This window comes from Numida meleagris, chromosome 2 (genome assembly GCF_002078875.1).
Source record: "Numida meleagris isolate 19003 breed g44 Domestic line chromosome 2, NumMel1.0, whole genome shotgun sequence".
NCBI lineage: Eukaryota > Metazoa > Chordata > Aves > Galliformes > Numididae > Numida > Numida meleagris.
This window is the reverse complement of record NC_034410.1, coordinates 110,920,430-110,937,820: the sequence shown is the minus strand read 5'-3', so window position 1 is coordinate 110,937,820 and position 17,391 is coordinate 110,920,430. Positions and strand designations below refer to the sequence as shown.

Genomic DNA, 17,391 nt, shown 5'->3' with positions numbered 1-17,391 from the left:
CGGCCGCGGGGCCGGGGCACCCCGAATTCAGAGCCGGAGCGCTTTGGGGGCGGGCGGCCGGGGCGGGGGGCGGAGGGTGGGGGGGCATTTTCCGTGGCGTGTTCCGTTGGTGAGGAACAACGTGGCGTCGGTGCGGAGGATTTGGATCTCCGGGGCTGCCGTGAATGGGGATCGCGTCCGCAGAGCAACTCTCTGCCCCACCGCGAACCCCGCAGTTCATGTGTCAGAGCGGTGCTCGGCCGTGCCGGGAGCGCGTCTGTGTGTGTGCGTGTCCGTGACATATGTGTGTATACATATATACACGTATATATGCAGATGTGTCTGTATGTATATATATGTATGCACGCACACCTATACAGAGTGTATATACGCAGTAAAACAGGGTGACAAGTCAGTCCGGCACGAGAGCTCACTTTGTCCCGCTGTGCCACTGCCCAGCCAGTTCCTCAGCGACTTGTCATAGGGTCCGTGTCCGCCGGAGCCCGGTGTCAGCCCCCGCACGTCCCGGGCCGGGCCGGGCTGCGGGACTGCGGTGCTGCCCATCCCGGAGCACTTCGCGCTACTTTTGCTCCCGAGCAGGGGCTGGGGGGAGCGAGCATCGGTGCTGCCGCTGTGGCTGTATGCATGAGCTGCACTTTCTCTGTTCTTACGGAGTGGGCTTTGCACGCGAATGAAACACTGCCCGCAGGAAATCCTTAGGAGGTGCGGGCGCTCCTGCAGCACGCTCTGTCCCTCAAGGTGTGCGTAGAGACGTGTGTTCTCGCATCAAATCTGCGCGGGGCACAGCGGCACGGGTGCGGGACGGGGAGACCTCGGGGGTCCCGGGGGTACCGGGGCGCATCCCGGCGGTGGGACCCCGCGGGGCAGCCCCGCTCCGCTCTGCCGGTTGTCCCGCCGGGCTCACGTGTCGGGAAGGTGTTGGGAGCCGTCTCTTTCCCCGCCGGCAGCTGCCCAGATTCGGAGATAAACGGCGAAATAGGAGGTACCGGTGTTAAAGCGCAGGGGCAGCAGCGGCGGGGTGAAACCCTCTCAGTTTTCAGGAAAGATTTCCCACATGGTCTCATCTACCAATCGCAACAGGAAGGACCAAATTCATCCTGGCTGCATTTCACATACACTCAATGGAGTTATAGAATTCAGGGATAAATCTGGCCCTTTGCCGTGGGTGCCTAAGGATATTTCGGAAGATCCCAGAGGTATGGCTGTTAGCAGCGTTCAGTCGCCGTGTTTGGCAGTCTCCCTCCCCTGCCCCATAGATCGGAAGTTGGTGCGAGGAGCGAACTTTGCTCAGCAGGAGGAGCACAGATGCATATAAGCATGTGTGCGGGTATTAATTTTTTGTTCAAGTGCTCAGAGTAATGTTAGGCTGCTACCCTTGATCTGTGACTTGCCATTATTTTCTCTATTGTCTGTTTTTGTACCTTGTAACCATAAAGTGTTGCCATGTAAGAAGCCGAGGCTACAATTAATGGCTTAAGTACCAAAGTGTCTGAAGACCCATTTGGCAGTGAAACTGGACAAACGTTATTAAACCTATCCGTGATTTAAGGCTTCAAAAAGAAGGTAATGACTTGAATACACATTTCACTCATCATTCTTGAGATAGCGGGCCAGATTTAATTTAAAAGTTAAATGCTTTGGAAAATCAGGAATTACTTTAATATATTAAATCATTTTCCAATTAAGTTCCTTAAATCATTTTTGGTGGGTTGCACTGCAAATCGAATAAATTAATTTAGAAAGTAGTTTTTCGGAATGTCTTTACTGGCTGGTTAAAGCTTCTTTTAAGTCATGCCATGTATGAGGGAGCAAACTGTTCTTTTTAAATGCAAATGAGACACTCATTCTGGAGACAAGTTGCAACTCTTCTATTTCACTTTGCCTGAACTGATAATGTGCTTAAAAGTGCACAGTCATAAGACATATGTTTTCTGCTTGGAAGACTTACCAGGAATGTTTCCTATAAGGTACTGAGTGTAGGATGAATGTCTTTTTCAGATGTCTTTGCCACTGACCATTGATTACATTAAACGGGCAAAGGAGGCTTGCTTAGGCCCCTTGGAGGCGTACATTTACCGATCATTTCATTTTTCACCTCCTTCACTCTCTCCCTTCACCCAGCATGATTAACATTGCTGTGAAAACTTATCTGACTTGTTCCAAACATGCAGTCACGTTCCGGGGTTGCTCTGTCACTCATTCTCCTGCTGCATGTGTTCGGGGAGCTGGAGGGGCGGCCTGCAGGATGTACCCCTGGTAAGGTGGGTTGGCTGCTTGCAGCTGATCTCTCCTGATGTAGGAGGTGAGTGCAGCAGTAGGATGGGTCGGTGTATGGGACTGGAGTGGTGGTCTTCATCAGCTGCTTACCTCTGGTTAAATGCTGCAAAACTCATTTGGGACTGCTTCTTGCTTCCTGTGAAGTCAGTAAAAACTTGCTTAGGATGCTTGCTGCTGGCCTTGGCCCTTGTTTGCCCACCGAGGTGGTGGTTTTTGGTTTTTTTTTGGCAAATAGGGAAGACTTTGATTCCTTGTGTTTTAAATCTGCTTTAGCTGCTGGTTATTTACAAAGTATTCCACAAATACTTAAACTTTTCAGTTTCCTAGTAGTTTTTTCCTGACCAAATGATTGGCGAAATCATATGAGTGAGTACCCAGGCACTTGCGCTGATGATACTGACAGTGCATGTTTTCTGTAGGCAAAGGAAAATGCAGTAGTGTGGATTCAAACGCTCGCGTCTTATCTTACAATTTTCAGTTGGCAGGCTTTGTTTCAGAAGACTGCTTAGATCTTTATTTCATAAACCTAAAATAACACTCTAAGCATCTTAGTCTAATATTTCTCTATCTGCTGTGAAAGCTCATTATGCTGTGCATATATTGTCATGCAAGCTTTTCCTTGTCTCTCTCGCAGTACCCATGGAGAGAGAAAAGTAAAAGAACAATGCAAACAATGTCGGTTATGACAACTGTGTGAGGTATCTCTTATACAAACAGACAGAATGGATGGTATGCTGCAGTATATAGGTCAGCCTTTGAAATAACATAGTGGAGCTCTTATGCTGGACGGACAGATTTAGAGCTGGGGTCGTACCGTTTGCTTCTTGAAACTTGAAGCATAATTGCATTTCAGACATTTACCGGCTAATAGGAGTAGTCTGCTGCGTGGAAGTTTATTTTAGGAAACATCACGTTCCCTAATTGAGTTGCATGTTACTAAAAGAAATAACTTTGGTAATCAGAATGTATTAATGCATCAGTAGAATATGGTCAGAGATTTCAAGGTACTTGAAGAAGTCAAACAATAAGTTTAAATGTTTATGTAGAGAGCAATAAATAACATTCTTGTGGCTTTCCATAGTAAAGTTTCCCCTGTAAAGCCTGCCTCAGTCAGTGCCGTAAGAAGGATTGGTATATTTTCATACTTGCAACTTTACGATGTTTTCAGATATCTGCTCACATAAAGTGCAGTTACATAATTATAATTTGACACAGTTAATGACAGGGATGCTGACCCCTGCCAACAGTAGGAAGAAAATAATGGTCTTTACTGCTCCCAATGGTTAGCCTTGCAGAATTATGCACTAGATTCATGTGTGATTTGCTACCTGGTTCAAAATAAAGGAGCCTACAACTCATCTTTCTTGTATCCACTGGTAGTTGTCAGTGCAGTGGAAAAATACAGCCAGACAGCAGAGGTAGAATGATAGACTGTAGTTGTTTTTAAAAAGGGGAATACAGACAAAAAAAAAAAAAAGAGAGAGAGAGGAAAGCAAAACCTTTTCAAATGAAAAAAGCAGAGTGACATTGGATAAAAGTGGATAAAGAGATAGACTACAGTACTTTGTAAGCGGTAACAATACTGCTAGCAATCAGAATTCTATGGACCAAAAGTGCATATATTTATATACAGCATTTATCATAATTTATTGTGTAAACTTAATTCCACCACAGAGGCTACCCTTTTCAGAATGTTTTGTGTCTGTTTACGAAGTGTACGTTATTTCCTGTGGCTTGATACTGTCCTGTTTGTATCTGAGATTCAGAATTCTTTGGAGTCATTGCTCTGAAGCTGAAATGTTTGTGTTTTGGCAGAATGTTAGATTATGCTCATCTCACAGTTCACCGTTTACATATTCTGGGCATCTTGTTTTTTCCTTGGATGACTACTTTGTCCCCTACTGCATTAGAATCATATTTGAAATTTTTTGGTGCTCTTTAAAAGATTAAACAGTTACATTAGAATTGACTGTTGATTTTTAAGTGTTTTAGCTAGTTTCCAAAAATATCACACAGGAAGACATGAAATGGACTTTCCTTCCATAGGCTATGAGACATTAGAGAATTGTCTCAGAGTTAGAGGCAAGCCTCAAGGGTGTCTCCTTAAATTTCAGCGTTTCAGGAAAGAAGTGGTCCCAGTTTTAGTGGAATACGAAAAAGGAGTTATGCATGTGCTTTTGAGAAATATTTCACAGAGATGTTTCATAAACCAAAGCTTTCATGGTCATTTTTTTTTTCTTTCTGCCAAACTTCACTACCTTGAGAGAAACTATATTTCGTTCTCTTATCAGACTGTGATGTTTCATCTCTAGAGGACTACCCTCAGCCAGCCTAACATGAGGCCTACTGAAACAAGTGAAAACTGTAAACTATCAAGAATGCTGAATTTGTTAAACACTACATTGCCTGCGTTGCTGTTTGGGTGAAACCAAAGAGCAGCTGGAGCTGTGTTCATTTAGGGACTTACAGAGTTGATAGTGTGGAGGACTGGGCGATCTCAACTCCTGTTGAATTCAGTGCCTGTTGGGGATTATTACACTTTTCCAGCACCCTCCTGACCTCAGATTCCCATTTTTGCAGGACTTCCTCATCTTACTAGCACTGCGCAGAAGCGTCAGAAAATGGACTATGTTTAAAAAATGATTTTGTAGTAAGCAGAGAAATGTCCTAATCATGGTAGGATTTAGATCAGAATTCTTGGATATTTAAATCCTTCATGGATGGCAGATGTAACAAAGCTTAGACAGCGGAAGCAGAAAGCTTTCTTTACCTGCTCTCTCAGTGCAGCTCAAGAGTGACCCGAAAGCACCGCTTCTCACAATGAGAGGGAGTCCCTGCATCCGTTCAGACCTTGGCTGCTGGAACCAGGAGCAGTGGCAATTAGTGGCAGCTCTGTTTATTTTTGTGAAGTGAACACATGCTCTGTGAATGTCTTGCATGGGCTGCATACACTAAAACACTGAGTTCAAATATTGCTTCACCAAATTAAAACGTTGTGGTGGCAGTGCTTTGTTACAGGACTAGATACAGATTTTCTGCCCAAAGAGTAATTTCTTATTAAAAGTGCTGAGTTATAAACTGCTCGAAAGCATGGCTTGTAATGGGAGTGCCAAACAACTGTTAATTATAGCAGCACTTCCAAAATACTTTAAGACGTGGAGTTCACATTAATCTGAATGAGATTTTCTTGGTCATAACATTTCTCCCTACAGCATTCAGTTGGAAAATGGGAACAGTTCATTATTCTGCGGTTAGGCACGGATTGCGTACTGTTAGCAGCAGCATCAGACATTGCACTTCCACAGCAGCAAGTGCACAGAAGGAAATTTCACCTCCCCTTCCACTGGAATATGCTATCCACATTTCACATTTGTCAGTTTTGATCAGTTGTAGGTTAATGAGTTAGGGCACTGAATAAAACGTTTAGCTCTTGACTTGGATCTTCAAAGTTAAAATTGTTTTTCAGCAGAGATCTTGATGTAACTGACATTTATAATGTCTGTGGTTTTCTTCTCCTTCTTCTGTTTGCAGTAAGTAGTATTTTTAGCATTTGAATTTCATATGGCTCTACTAATATTTATATCTTATCTTTCAATTGCACATATGCTGACACTGTTTCTGAACTGTTCATTTAGTATTTATTGCTATGCTGCTATTAGATTTGCCGTGGACCCTTTTAGTATGGTATCCTCCCAAGAAACACACTGCTTTCTAAGTTGGAAAACATACTTGAATTACATGAGCATCTGACAAATCCAGGTTAGAAGAAATGTCAGAATGTTTTAACGTTTGCGTTCTTGACTGCTAAACCTCTTCCTACCAGTCAAAAGTGGCACGAGTGGCTTTTTCAAAGTTACTGCTGGCATGGAAAGTGAGCCACTGTGGTGGTACTTCTGTCTCCTGCTATTGCTCTTGATAATTATGTGGTCCTAAAGGTTAAATAGAAGCTACTGTAGCTGGTATATTTGTGTTACATTAAGGAAGTCTACAGTGAACTCCAGTTCCTTACTCTATACACAAGAAGAAATCAGAGCTCTGAAACCAGAAAGTGACAGCCTGTGCTTCAGGAAGTGTGTCAGTGAGGGAAGTATGATGTCTGCAATGTGAGACAAAAGATTGATCTAGACAGCGCCTGCCAAAAAAGTAAAAAGATTACGTATACATGTAAATTCTTGTTGTCTCAGAGTAACTCAACATGTATATAGACATGCACATTTATGCTTTATTGCTCACCTTGAAGAAAGAATCAGTAATTTCTACCCTGCTTTACAAGTGGCTGGCTCCAAAGTCATACTTTAGTTGCAGCTGCCAAAAGTGCAAAAGTTTGTGTTCGTGAATAAGAGAAAACATTTGTTTCTTATACACGCATCATGTTCACATCTACTTGAAATAATAATAAACAGTAAGAGGAGATACAATAGTGGAAAGAGAAGATAACCTTTCAGAAAAAGTATAATTTATCTTTTGGCGGACACAGTTGTGAAAATTAGTCATAGAAACCTGCAGATAGAAGAGGCTTAATATCAAAGCTAATGATTTATTTTATGTTAATGACTTTCTGCCAGGGCATAAAAGACTGCTCATAATGGACTCTCAGTGCTGTATTCAGTTGTGAAGGCTAATGGGATAATCTTTCCCAAAATTAAGCTTTTTGAAGTAAATCATAGTGTTATTTATTTCAAGTTAACCCTTGAAAATGTATTAGCAAACTGTTTTTTTGTAATCTTTATTGAAAAATATAGGGCAAGTCTTTTTCTTCATTAGCAGCTTTCTTAATGATGTTGGAAATGTCTGCTTATGTTTCGTTGTAATTCTGAGCAATAATATTGATGATGTGGAAGTCATTCGGTTCTGTGGTTTATTACAGTACAATCAGTTTTCGTGAGGCACAGTTGTTTTTGCAGACTGAACAAAGTAAAAGAGCTTTTTTTTTAGTGGCCTGACGAGTAATATTCTAAAAGGTAATAAAAATCTTAGTTTTGCATCGAGAAGTTTTTAAAATCATGTTTACAATTAGTGATAACCAACATTATATTTCAATAAGAGATAATTTGCCTACTAAAGTTCACATAATGTGCTAATCATGTCTAGTGGTTAATAAAGGCCTCCTATCTCACTCCCCTGATGGCTATAAAAGGCTATTATGTTCATGGCAGCAGTTCAGGTACAGCTGCTGTGTGTTAATAATGCATCATTGTCCCACTAATAAACACAGCAAAGGTCAGCAACCCCAAGCACCTAAAACACCTATTCTCTTTCCAAAATATTTATTAACACATTAATAGCGTATCTATTCATTTTGGTTAGGATTGTATCAGTTAATGGCTCTCGTGGATTCCTGCATGTTCAAGTTTTACAACCTGCGTCATTCTGCTGTGGGCAATTGTACAAATTTTTCCTCTTAATCATCTCTTTTTTTTGTAGCAGCTATCTGTTGTTCCTTTAAGTTAAAAATAATATTCCACGGTCACTTTGTAATTAACTTACTCTTTTACTTACTTAGTTTGGCAATTTTCACTTCTTTCCCTCAGCTCATTTAAGAATATAGAGGTTGAATTTTCATTAATGGAGACACTTTATAGGAATTGTAATTTTATGCTAAAATTCTCTGTAGTTGTGTAACACACATATACGCATGCACATGGAGAGAAACATGCATACATTTGTACTTACATATACACTACTTCTTTTGGGTTTCATGCATAATTTTATATTAGTGACTTATGTTTTCCTTTTTAGCATAGATTGCTGTATTCATAAAGGTTTTTTAAAATGCATTTTCTACAGACAAAGAACATATTCACATGGGATTTCCATTTTGCCAGGGAAACATGCAAATCAATAGGCCAGCACTTATCTGCATTAAAATTAGGTATACTGTAATTTATGGGCACAGTGATATTGAATTTGTCTTGCATAGCCACAGATATTCTTTAAGGTAGCCTGACTATGTATCCTTAGAGAAAAGCAGAAGTGTTAATTGTACAAAATCTCATTTTCTCATCTTGTAATATTGTCTTTTGTTTTCTGTTACTCATTTTGAAAATGTTATGGGTTTTTTTTGTTTTTTTTTTTTGTTCTGTGTGATTTACAAACAAATGTTCAGAGGGCAGAAAAATAACACTACACTTCCATCAAGAGAAATGAAAAAGCTTAACTAGCTGAAGGGTTTCTATGTGGTGTAGCACATAGCTTCAATGACACATTTGTCATGCTTTAAATATATAATACATGTAATAAAATATGTGCAGGCGTAGTTGTGATATATGTAGTGACTGGCTCCATCGCTATTGTTTGTAGTCTCTGCGGTTGTCATACGTTGTTCTTTGCACATCATACCCTTACAGCAGAATTTGACACAATTTCTAGCTTTCAGTCCTGCACCATTTTCATTGCACAATATACATGAGTTTGACAGGGTGTGTTGAGGACAACTCTGGCAAGCAATTGATATTTTGAAGTGGCAAGCGTTTCAGCAGCTGCCTGCTTGTGAAAAAGGAATGATAAGATATACTGTATTGTTAGTTTCAGGCAAAGCATTAAGGTTTAAGCTCTGTAAAAATGTACACATTATTCGTCAGTGGTGAAGCAAGCCTTTTATGTTTTTTAGAGCTTAGCTCTCTGGCTGATGTGAACTAGAATGACATTGGTTTAATGGTCAGTAAATGAATAGGAGTACTTTGAATTTGAACTGCTGCCAATTTTGCACCAACAAAGAGACTGACAAAAGAAAGATTTTATGTGAAAGCAAAGCACAAGCAATGTTTGGGGAGGTGGGGAGAGGGCTAGGGGAACCCAACAGGAATATTCTTCAGCGCAGCCTTGTAATGATACTAGAATTGTTAAAACACATCCATTTTGCATGGCTCATCAGTTACAAACCTAAGCTGTTTCATCTAATGTTCTTTAAAACCTGTTGTATACACATAGTCCTTTAGAATATATTCATATGGAATTTACAGTGTGTTTTTCTAAATACCGCACTGTGCCCTGAAGGCCTGTTGGCAGAACATCAGAGTTGTCCACTGCTGGAGTTCCCAAGTCTCTCTCTATCTGGTAGTGGGAAATTGTAGTTTAATCAGTTATGGCACTTTCAGTGTGTAACATTCATTAGTAAGGCAATTTGTCATGACTGTTAATAGTCAGGATGCATCTGCTCTCTCTTCAGTTACAAAGCATGATGAGGAAGAGCAAATATTTCAATTTCCAATAATATTAATGCATTTGGAAATTGTAGTTTGAGTTTAGTGCTTAAAACACAAACAGAAGATTGATAACGATCGCTCTTCTTTTAGAGGTTTTACCTTTACAGATGTGATTTTGAAGTATAATAATGCTATTATGGGTTGTTCATTATCAGACTAGGTATTAAAAAGTAACTGCTGTCCTTTCTGATGGTCATCAAAGACTTTTTTTTGTATACACTTTTCTCTATTGTCATAAATTAGGATATTTTCAGAGTTGCAAGTCCTTAGGATTGATCCACATAATTTTCCAGTGCGTCATTAATAAATGTTCACAGTGTCATTTCTGGTAGTAATATCATTGTGCTGTGTCAGTTCTGTGGCTGGACAGCTTAGGATGTTATGAAAGACATCTGTGGCAACTACCAAACAGACAAAATGCAATTGGAAAAATGTTTGCTTCTCCTTATAAACTGGCTTGTAATCATTGTTCATTGTTCTAAATATGAAAGGTTAAATTGTTTCCTACAACCAGGAAGGGTTAGGCTTTTTTTTTTTTGCACAAATATCTGATAACCCTCATGTATTACATAATGCGATAGCTTCACACACAATAGCTTTGTGATACATTTTAATTTTTAATGAAAAGCCCCCCAAATTTTAACATAATGATTTCTTTAGAAACTGAACCCAATCTTGGTAAAATCCGTTCTTGCTAGTAACAAAAGCTGTTACTGTTTAAGTTCCTGTTCAGCAGTTAGTTGGTACGCTTCACTGGATGTTGTCAAAAAGGCTTTTCTCTTGATTGACAACCCTGTAGGAATGTGAATGGAGATTTTAATTGCATATCATGTGTGCATATCAGAGTGAGTGGATTCACTGACTCTGCTTAGCTCCATATCTCTACAGGTCAGCCATGCCAAAATACTTTTTTTTTTTTTCAATAAGCAATTGATATATTTTCCAATGAGAGAGAAAAAGTGCATTCTAGTGAAAAATGGACTGGAAAGCAAAATATTCCTGTGAATTTCAGAGGAAAAATGAGTGCAATAAGTTTTCAGAATAACACAAGTAAGAGGTATTTCGATGATGTAAATTCATTTCAAGCCTAAGTTGGCCAAAGACTGCTAGAATATATTTCTCTTCTGGCATTTGCTAGCAGAAGTGTGTTTATCTTTTTACTTTTTTTTTTTTTTTTCCCAAGCATACTTTGAACAAATTCAGTCACAAAAAAAAAAAAGTAAAGCAAGTGGAAAAATTTACTGAGGCAATCTTCCCTTTATAAAAGACTTGGGGAAACTGCAGAGATGCAAGGGGGTGGAAGGTTGTTCTTCCTATGTGTGGGAGATAGCAGGCTTTCTCATTCATTCAGGATTCAATCCACACTCTTTGTTTGGGCAAAACTGTTACTTCAGTGGGAGATTTACCTAGTCTGGCAGAGACCTCAGTTGTGAGTCTAATGATGAAACAGAGTTTTGATACCATCTGCAATGCAAGTTTTCATTTTTTTTTATTTTTTTCTTAAGAGCAGTAAATGATACATGACTGCAAAATGGCACTGATAAATAGACTTCAACATTTTCCATAGCAAGGAAGATTGCAGGTGAAAATGACAAAGCTGAAGATTCATTACTACAAATAGTTATTATATTTTGATGTCTTGAATTAGATACCAGGTTTCATTTTACATTGGAAGCCACAACATTGACTGTATTTTTTCAAAGATTATAAAGCATCAGCAACTGAAAGCATAGCTGCAATGCAATTGTGGGGAGCTTTTAGCTGAGTTTGGGTTTTGTGCCTATACAGAGACATTGAAATCTAAAGGGGGATGACGCATTTTTCCAGGAGGACCCCTGGGAAGGAATTGTTACTTAGTCAAAAAGGATTTTTTTCCTAGTTTGTCAGTGTTCCTGGATGAAAAGCAAATTGTCTGCCTTCTGCCTTTTTACCCTTTGTGTAGAGCCAAATCGCAGTTTCAGGGCATATTTGTGTAAAGTGTGGGAATGGTGGATGTCAACCACTTGTTGAGTCTTAAGGCTACAACACCAAGGCATATAACCTTGTCTGACAACTTGCTGTTTAACTTTTAGGGAGCTTGTTAAGTTCCGCATTTGACTAACATGTATCTTATCCATTTCTGTCTTGAATGTCAGTATACCCCTAGGAGTGTTTAAAAACTATGAATATCTTAAGAACAAAAACAACAAGACTTTATTTCTAATGAAGCAAACCTCTTCTGATTTGATTAATGACATCAGTGGCTGGTTGGCTCTGTTTCAAGAGCCAAAATTCCAGGAATTTTCAGCACTTAAAAGTAGAAAATAGAGGGAAATGGAAAATGACAAAGATAGCAACTTGAAAGTAAGATTCCCTCCGTACAGTACACATTCAGATTCCAGTCCTGTGAGCAAATGCATCCATCAATTAGAGTTGTGGCTTTTGGACACCCGAGTGTGTTTAGATGGTTTACACCTGTGCAAGTTTTAGACCTTGGAATTTGCAGTTCTTTTGAGAGAATTTCAAAAATTCTTCCTGGTTTTAGGAGACTTCTATCACAGCCCCCAGATCCACAAGGCTCCCAAACCTAGGAATAACTGTAGACAATGGAAATGAAAATCTAGAAGAAATGAAGAATGTTTAAATATTTTTTTCATTGTTGAGGAACGACAATGCTCAGTTTGTGCAGCATGGTAAAGTTAGGTTCAGCTTGTAACTAAGGTTTTAATAAAAATGAGAGTGGACCCTGAAGCTGTAATTTTGGATTAACACCAGGGCCATTTTTGTAAATCAATATAGTAGCTGTTGTAATAATGTTGAGAAGATTACAACATTGCTGTCATGAGGACCTGATTTATTCAGGACTTCATTAGGTTATGAAGTCAAATACTTTAATACTGAAAATGCCAGATTAAAGGTGTCTTGATTTTGCATTTTTGGACATCATCATTGGCAGGAATTGATGGAATGTAGCTGTGGATGTAGAATAGGTGATCATGCCGTGCAGCTTTATTATACATGCAGTTACAAATGGCAGGTGAGTGAGCCTTAAATCTGGCGTTTTCCAGATTTTGGCCTCTTGACTCTGTAACCCAAATAATATTCTTTCAAACATAACATTTTTGTATGTTACTAATTCACTGGATCATATCCATGACATTGCTATTGTGTCTGTAGTGTTTGAGTTCCTTCAGCATTGCTGCACAGATTTCCTTGCTGCAGAGTTAACTCTATTAGCAGCAGGGAGAGTTTTTCCACGGTAAGTGGAGAGTCAAATCTTGCTGTGGCTAGGAAAATTTTGAGCTCTCTCTTACCAATAATTTTCTGTTGTGGGTACCTTGATACAGGCTGCCATGAGGCGTGCTTCAAGAGTTGGGGTCCAGCAAAAGAATGTTTGTGTTTGGTTATTATTTTGTCATGATACCTACATTTTGCTGAGGAACCCAAATGTATGTTAAAGATTTAGTAATTTCTGCAGTTTACCTTTGAACAAAAGCTAAAATAAAAGACATTTTCCTATCTCAGTGTCTCTTCTGCTGAATTTCAAAGATGTGCAGCAGATAATAGATCTGGCCAAGTTTTCCTTAAGGACAAAAATACCACTTAAACTCCAAATACAAGTATTGTGACCAGAATAAATATGCACCGCCGTTGAACCAACAATTGTGAAATAAGGGAAACTCTGTCATATATACCTTTTGTATCTTATGTAGATACCATGCATATAAAAATGTGTAAAGTAGCATATGTTAAATGTATGCTCATATTAAACTCTCTAGTTTGTATAAATTAATTCAGTTATAGTAAAACCAGAGGATTTAGTATACAAAAGCTTGCAGGTCTGTCCTCTAATATTTGTCTCTGAAGCTATGAGAGAGTTTTCTGTGTATATAATAATGAAAGCTCAGAGAAAAATATACTTTGAAATGGAAAAAATTATTATACAGCTGAATTCTTTGCCCTTTTAAGAATGCTCTGAGTCTGAAGGACTCACTCAAACAGAATATTACAGTGGAAATACTAAAGAAGCATGCTCTAGCTTGGCTTTGGTTTTATTCAATCCTTTCAGAAACTCAAAATATGAGCATTAGTATTTACCGCAGAATAAAATAGGTAAAGCTTTTAGTTTAGAAATTTTTCATTGTGGGAGAAGATTGCAACTTTTTAGAAACAACTTAATTACAAAATAGCCTTTCACCTGCTGCTTCCTACCTGGTTGTTTGGGTTTCTAGAGATGGTGGAAACTCACTGCTTTCATTAGAGCAATAAGCATATTCTGAAGCAATGGGCACATTGACGTACCAGACCTGGATGTTAATTTTCTGCCATTCACTTTTCAGAATCTTCCCTTTTTCTTATATCTGAGTTTGTAATAGCATCATACAAAGTTGAAAATCACAGAAATATAATGCATGCTTCCTTGTTAATCATAATGACCAGGTCTTGTTATCCAGTTTAAGGAAATAACTTGCGGTGAGGGAACATGACTTTCCATCCCAGTCCATAGCTGGGCCATTGTTCAGCTGAGACTGGGAGAGGAGAGCAAAGGGCATGGAGCGTTTAGGGAACTCATCTAAGAAAAGAGCTGGGATGGTGGGCTCTCAGCGTGGGTTTGATCATGTGTTTGCATCTTACCATCACTGAATGTTAGTCTCCTTTTTGCCAGCAGACTCCTTTCTCCCTCTATGGCGTACATCTGCTGAGCTTGGAAAGACAGATCTATAGCATTCTTACTTGCTGTCTGGTATAGGGTTTTGTGCTACAGCAGTAGAAAGCATGGAGTATGTCCTCAGGCAGAGAGAGCTAGAAACTCAGAGCTCAAGTATCTCACAGAAGGCAGATTTTCTGACTGGTCTTGGCTAGAGCTGGGCACGATTTCCACCTCCTTGGACACTTAAGCTGTCTCCAGGGGGAAGCTGACCGGCTGGCTAGGTGAGAAGGGGCAGTACTGGAGGGCCCTAAGTTTGCTTTCCTGTCAGTGGAGGAAGGGGGGTACGCCAGGCAGAATAACTTTTGACCGCAGTTCTTTGGAGTAATTGAGAAGTCTGTGGTTCAAAGGCCTAGATAGACAACATGCCTGTAAAAAGAAAACAGCCAGTTTCAGATTTGCATGGCAGCACTGCTGTTAGGATTAGGACTGATCAACAGAAGTAGTACTGGATGATTTTAAAAGTTCCAAGAAAACATTTAAAGGACCCTTTATGGAGAATTATGTTGCTGCTTTGGTGGACTGGCATGACTCCAGGCAATGTTTTCTGCCTCACAGAACCATCCCAGAGCTGCAGAGGCTTTTCTGAGGTTTGAAGGGAGAAGAATTTTTTCTCTTCAGTCCATGAAATGTTGTGCTACTTATTCCATCACTGCCTTCATCTGCTACTCTCCTCTCATATCCAGTAGAAGTCCTGACAACCTACAACAGCAATTGCCTCTTCAGCTGATTTGCCATGTCCTGCCAGGGTGTGTCTTTTAAGAAGGTAGACTCCAAAAATATCAGGAAATCCTTCTGTGATAGTTCTCAAGCAACAGAGAGAGGAATCACTCAACAAAAATTTAATTGTGAACGAGGTCTAGAGAAACCCTAGGAGCTGCTGTGCCATTTCATGTCCCATTGACACTACCTCTGATAAGACCACTCTTTTCCACATTCCAATTTGTTGTCTCTTAACTTGGACGAGTGCCTCATTCTTCCTCAACAGCATCTTACTTCATCCTTTATCTGGTGGTTCAATGCTTTGTGCCTGTAGCTCTTGGGAAAAAAAAAAACAAAAAACAAAAAACAAAACAAGTTTGGATTTGAGTGTGGTGGATTACAGGGAATAGACTGCTCATTTATGTGAGCTCTTTTCCCTTTAGGGCCACTCCACAGAGAATTTTTCTATTTAGTGGGTTGTTTTTTCTCTGCCTTAACAAATCATGCAGTTGACTGCACAGAGAAGCTGGCAAATGAATCCTGCTGCACAGAAATAGTTAAACACCTTAAGATTGTTGACTGCACTAGTGCTGGGCTAATGAGAGGACCTGCTTATACCCATGAAAGTGAAAAAAAAAAGAATTGTAGCTGGAATTCTATACTTACTTTGAAATTTCTAGTTATGGCAGCATATTTTTGTGTATAGGATTATTACTCTTTGGCAAGCTCTTCTGTGTCTAAACACTTTTGGGTGGGCTAAGGATGAAGTTTCAGTTTAACTCAGAATTTTCTTGCTTTTGTGGTTTTAAACTTCAGATTGTAATAACATTTCACGAGCATCAATTTTTATGGTACAGTTATTTGTAGAAAATGTTATTTTTACACAATCCTAGTGCTAAAAGAAGTTTGCTGCATTAGATTTTGAAAGGTGAAGTTCATTATGCTTTTTTTTTCTTACACAAAAAATGTATCATTCAGGATATAGAAATGTGACAAGCTGTTTGTGAAATAGTTCCACAAATCATGTATTTTCTTTTTGTCACATTGTCCTAAAAAGGAAGGCAGCCATGAGTAAAACTTCACCTTCTCAGCGCTTTGTTGTAAGTGCAGAATTATATTCCTGAATATCTTATTACATTCTACATACACCACTTGTATAGGACTGCCAGTGTCTGTCACCAGCCCTCCTTAATGCAGTTTCCCGTTCTTAGTATCTTGTGTTTAGATTCAGAGCGGCGGAGTAGAAAGTAGAAAAAGTAGAAAGCTGCTGTCTTTTTAGTGTTGAATTTTTAATGTTTCAGCATTTATAATGACTTTATTACAGTACTGAAGAGAATAAGACTTCATTTTTTGCAGATACCGCCGAACATGAAAAAGGAACCATTCTTTCCTCCCATGAAAAAGTGTGCACAGTACATTGTGTACTCTGTTCTGTATGTATCCATGTCTCTAAATTAGTTTGTATCACCTCTGTTAGAAAACTCCTTTTCTTCCACCACTTCTCTGAAATTGCCTTTCATACTCAGTGTAACCTATGAATTGGTCCTGTGAGTGAGTCATGCCAAGGTTGTTGTTCTTCCCTTACAACTACATTTAATATAAAATACTGTGCTGTATGTTATGTCCATCTTGTTCAGATGGAACAGTGTCTGCTGAGATGGAAAAGCAGAATGCAATATCAGAATACATTTAAATGTAATAACGTCTCTAAAATCTTTTTTTTTTTTTTTTTTTTTTTTGTGGTACAGAAATAACGGCTCTCCTGCCCTTATCACTGGTTTGGTTTTTAGAGCCTTGTGGTATCAGAGTATTTCAATAGCAGGCTGCACCTTCTAGTCCTCTGCATAGAAAAAAATGCCACTGATGTCCAGGAGAGCTTTGCTTTCTTCAAGGACTGTGGTTTTGCCTCATGTCAGCTATATAATCTCATCGTAGATAACCCTTTTTATTACATGAGGATTTACAAAGGTGTTATTGTTTTAAATACGCTGCACATTTATTGCATTAATGAAATGATACAACTGGGGTTAATTTTCAGGGCTGTTGCATTTTATACATAGTGGCCCTAAAAAAAAACCTTACCAAGAACATTACATTTATTTTCTATTGAGTGTTGTTTTTCCGATAAGCACATGTACATTCCAATGTCCATCAAATGCAAAGATTTTAAAGTATTAAACCAGCATCAACCATTACTGTTACAACTTCACATTTTTGCAGTTGCAAAATTATGACCGAGGTTCATTTGAGTTGCACTTTCCTCAAAAAGTAATTCATTCATTTTATTTTTCCCTGTGTAGCAGATCAATCCAAAAGGTATTTCATTAGAAAGACAGAGGTGCAGTCAGGCTGTGAAACTAGGATGAGAGACAAATGCACAAACCCACTGACATTCTGCCTCACTGCAGTGCTCCCTACAAGATTCCCTGCAGGCCTACTGCTCGGTAAGCAAGATAAATTACACAGCTGGAAGAAAACTTCAGTAGTTGAGGGAAACCACAATGTCAGGAAACTTGTTTA

At 39.2% G+C, this 17,391-nt stretch overlaps 1 protein-coding gene across 3 annotated transcripts in view; it reads left to right on the top strand.

Moving 5' to 3' along the window:
• TOX (thymocyte selection associated high mobility group box) overlaps window positions 1–17,391 on the top strand; it is a 225,183-nt gene that overhangs the window by 664 nt on the left and 207,128 nt on the right. Inside the window, exon 1 of one of the 3 annotated variants that reach the window (XM_021386700.1) lies at window positions 663–1,196. The exons of the other annotated variants lie outside the window; for them this stretch is intronic. The gene's annotated coding sequence lies outside the window, so the exon portion shown is untranslated. Of the gene's footprint in view, window positions 1–662; window positions 1,197–17,391 lie in introns of those variants that run through there. 3 annotated transcript variants of the gene reach the window in all.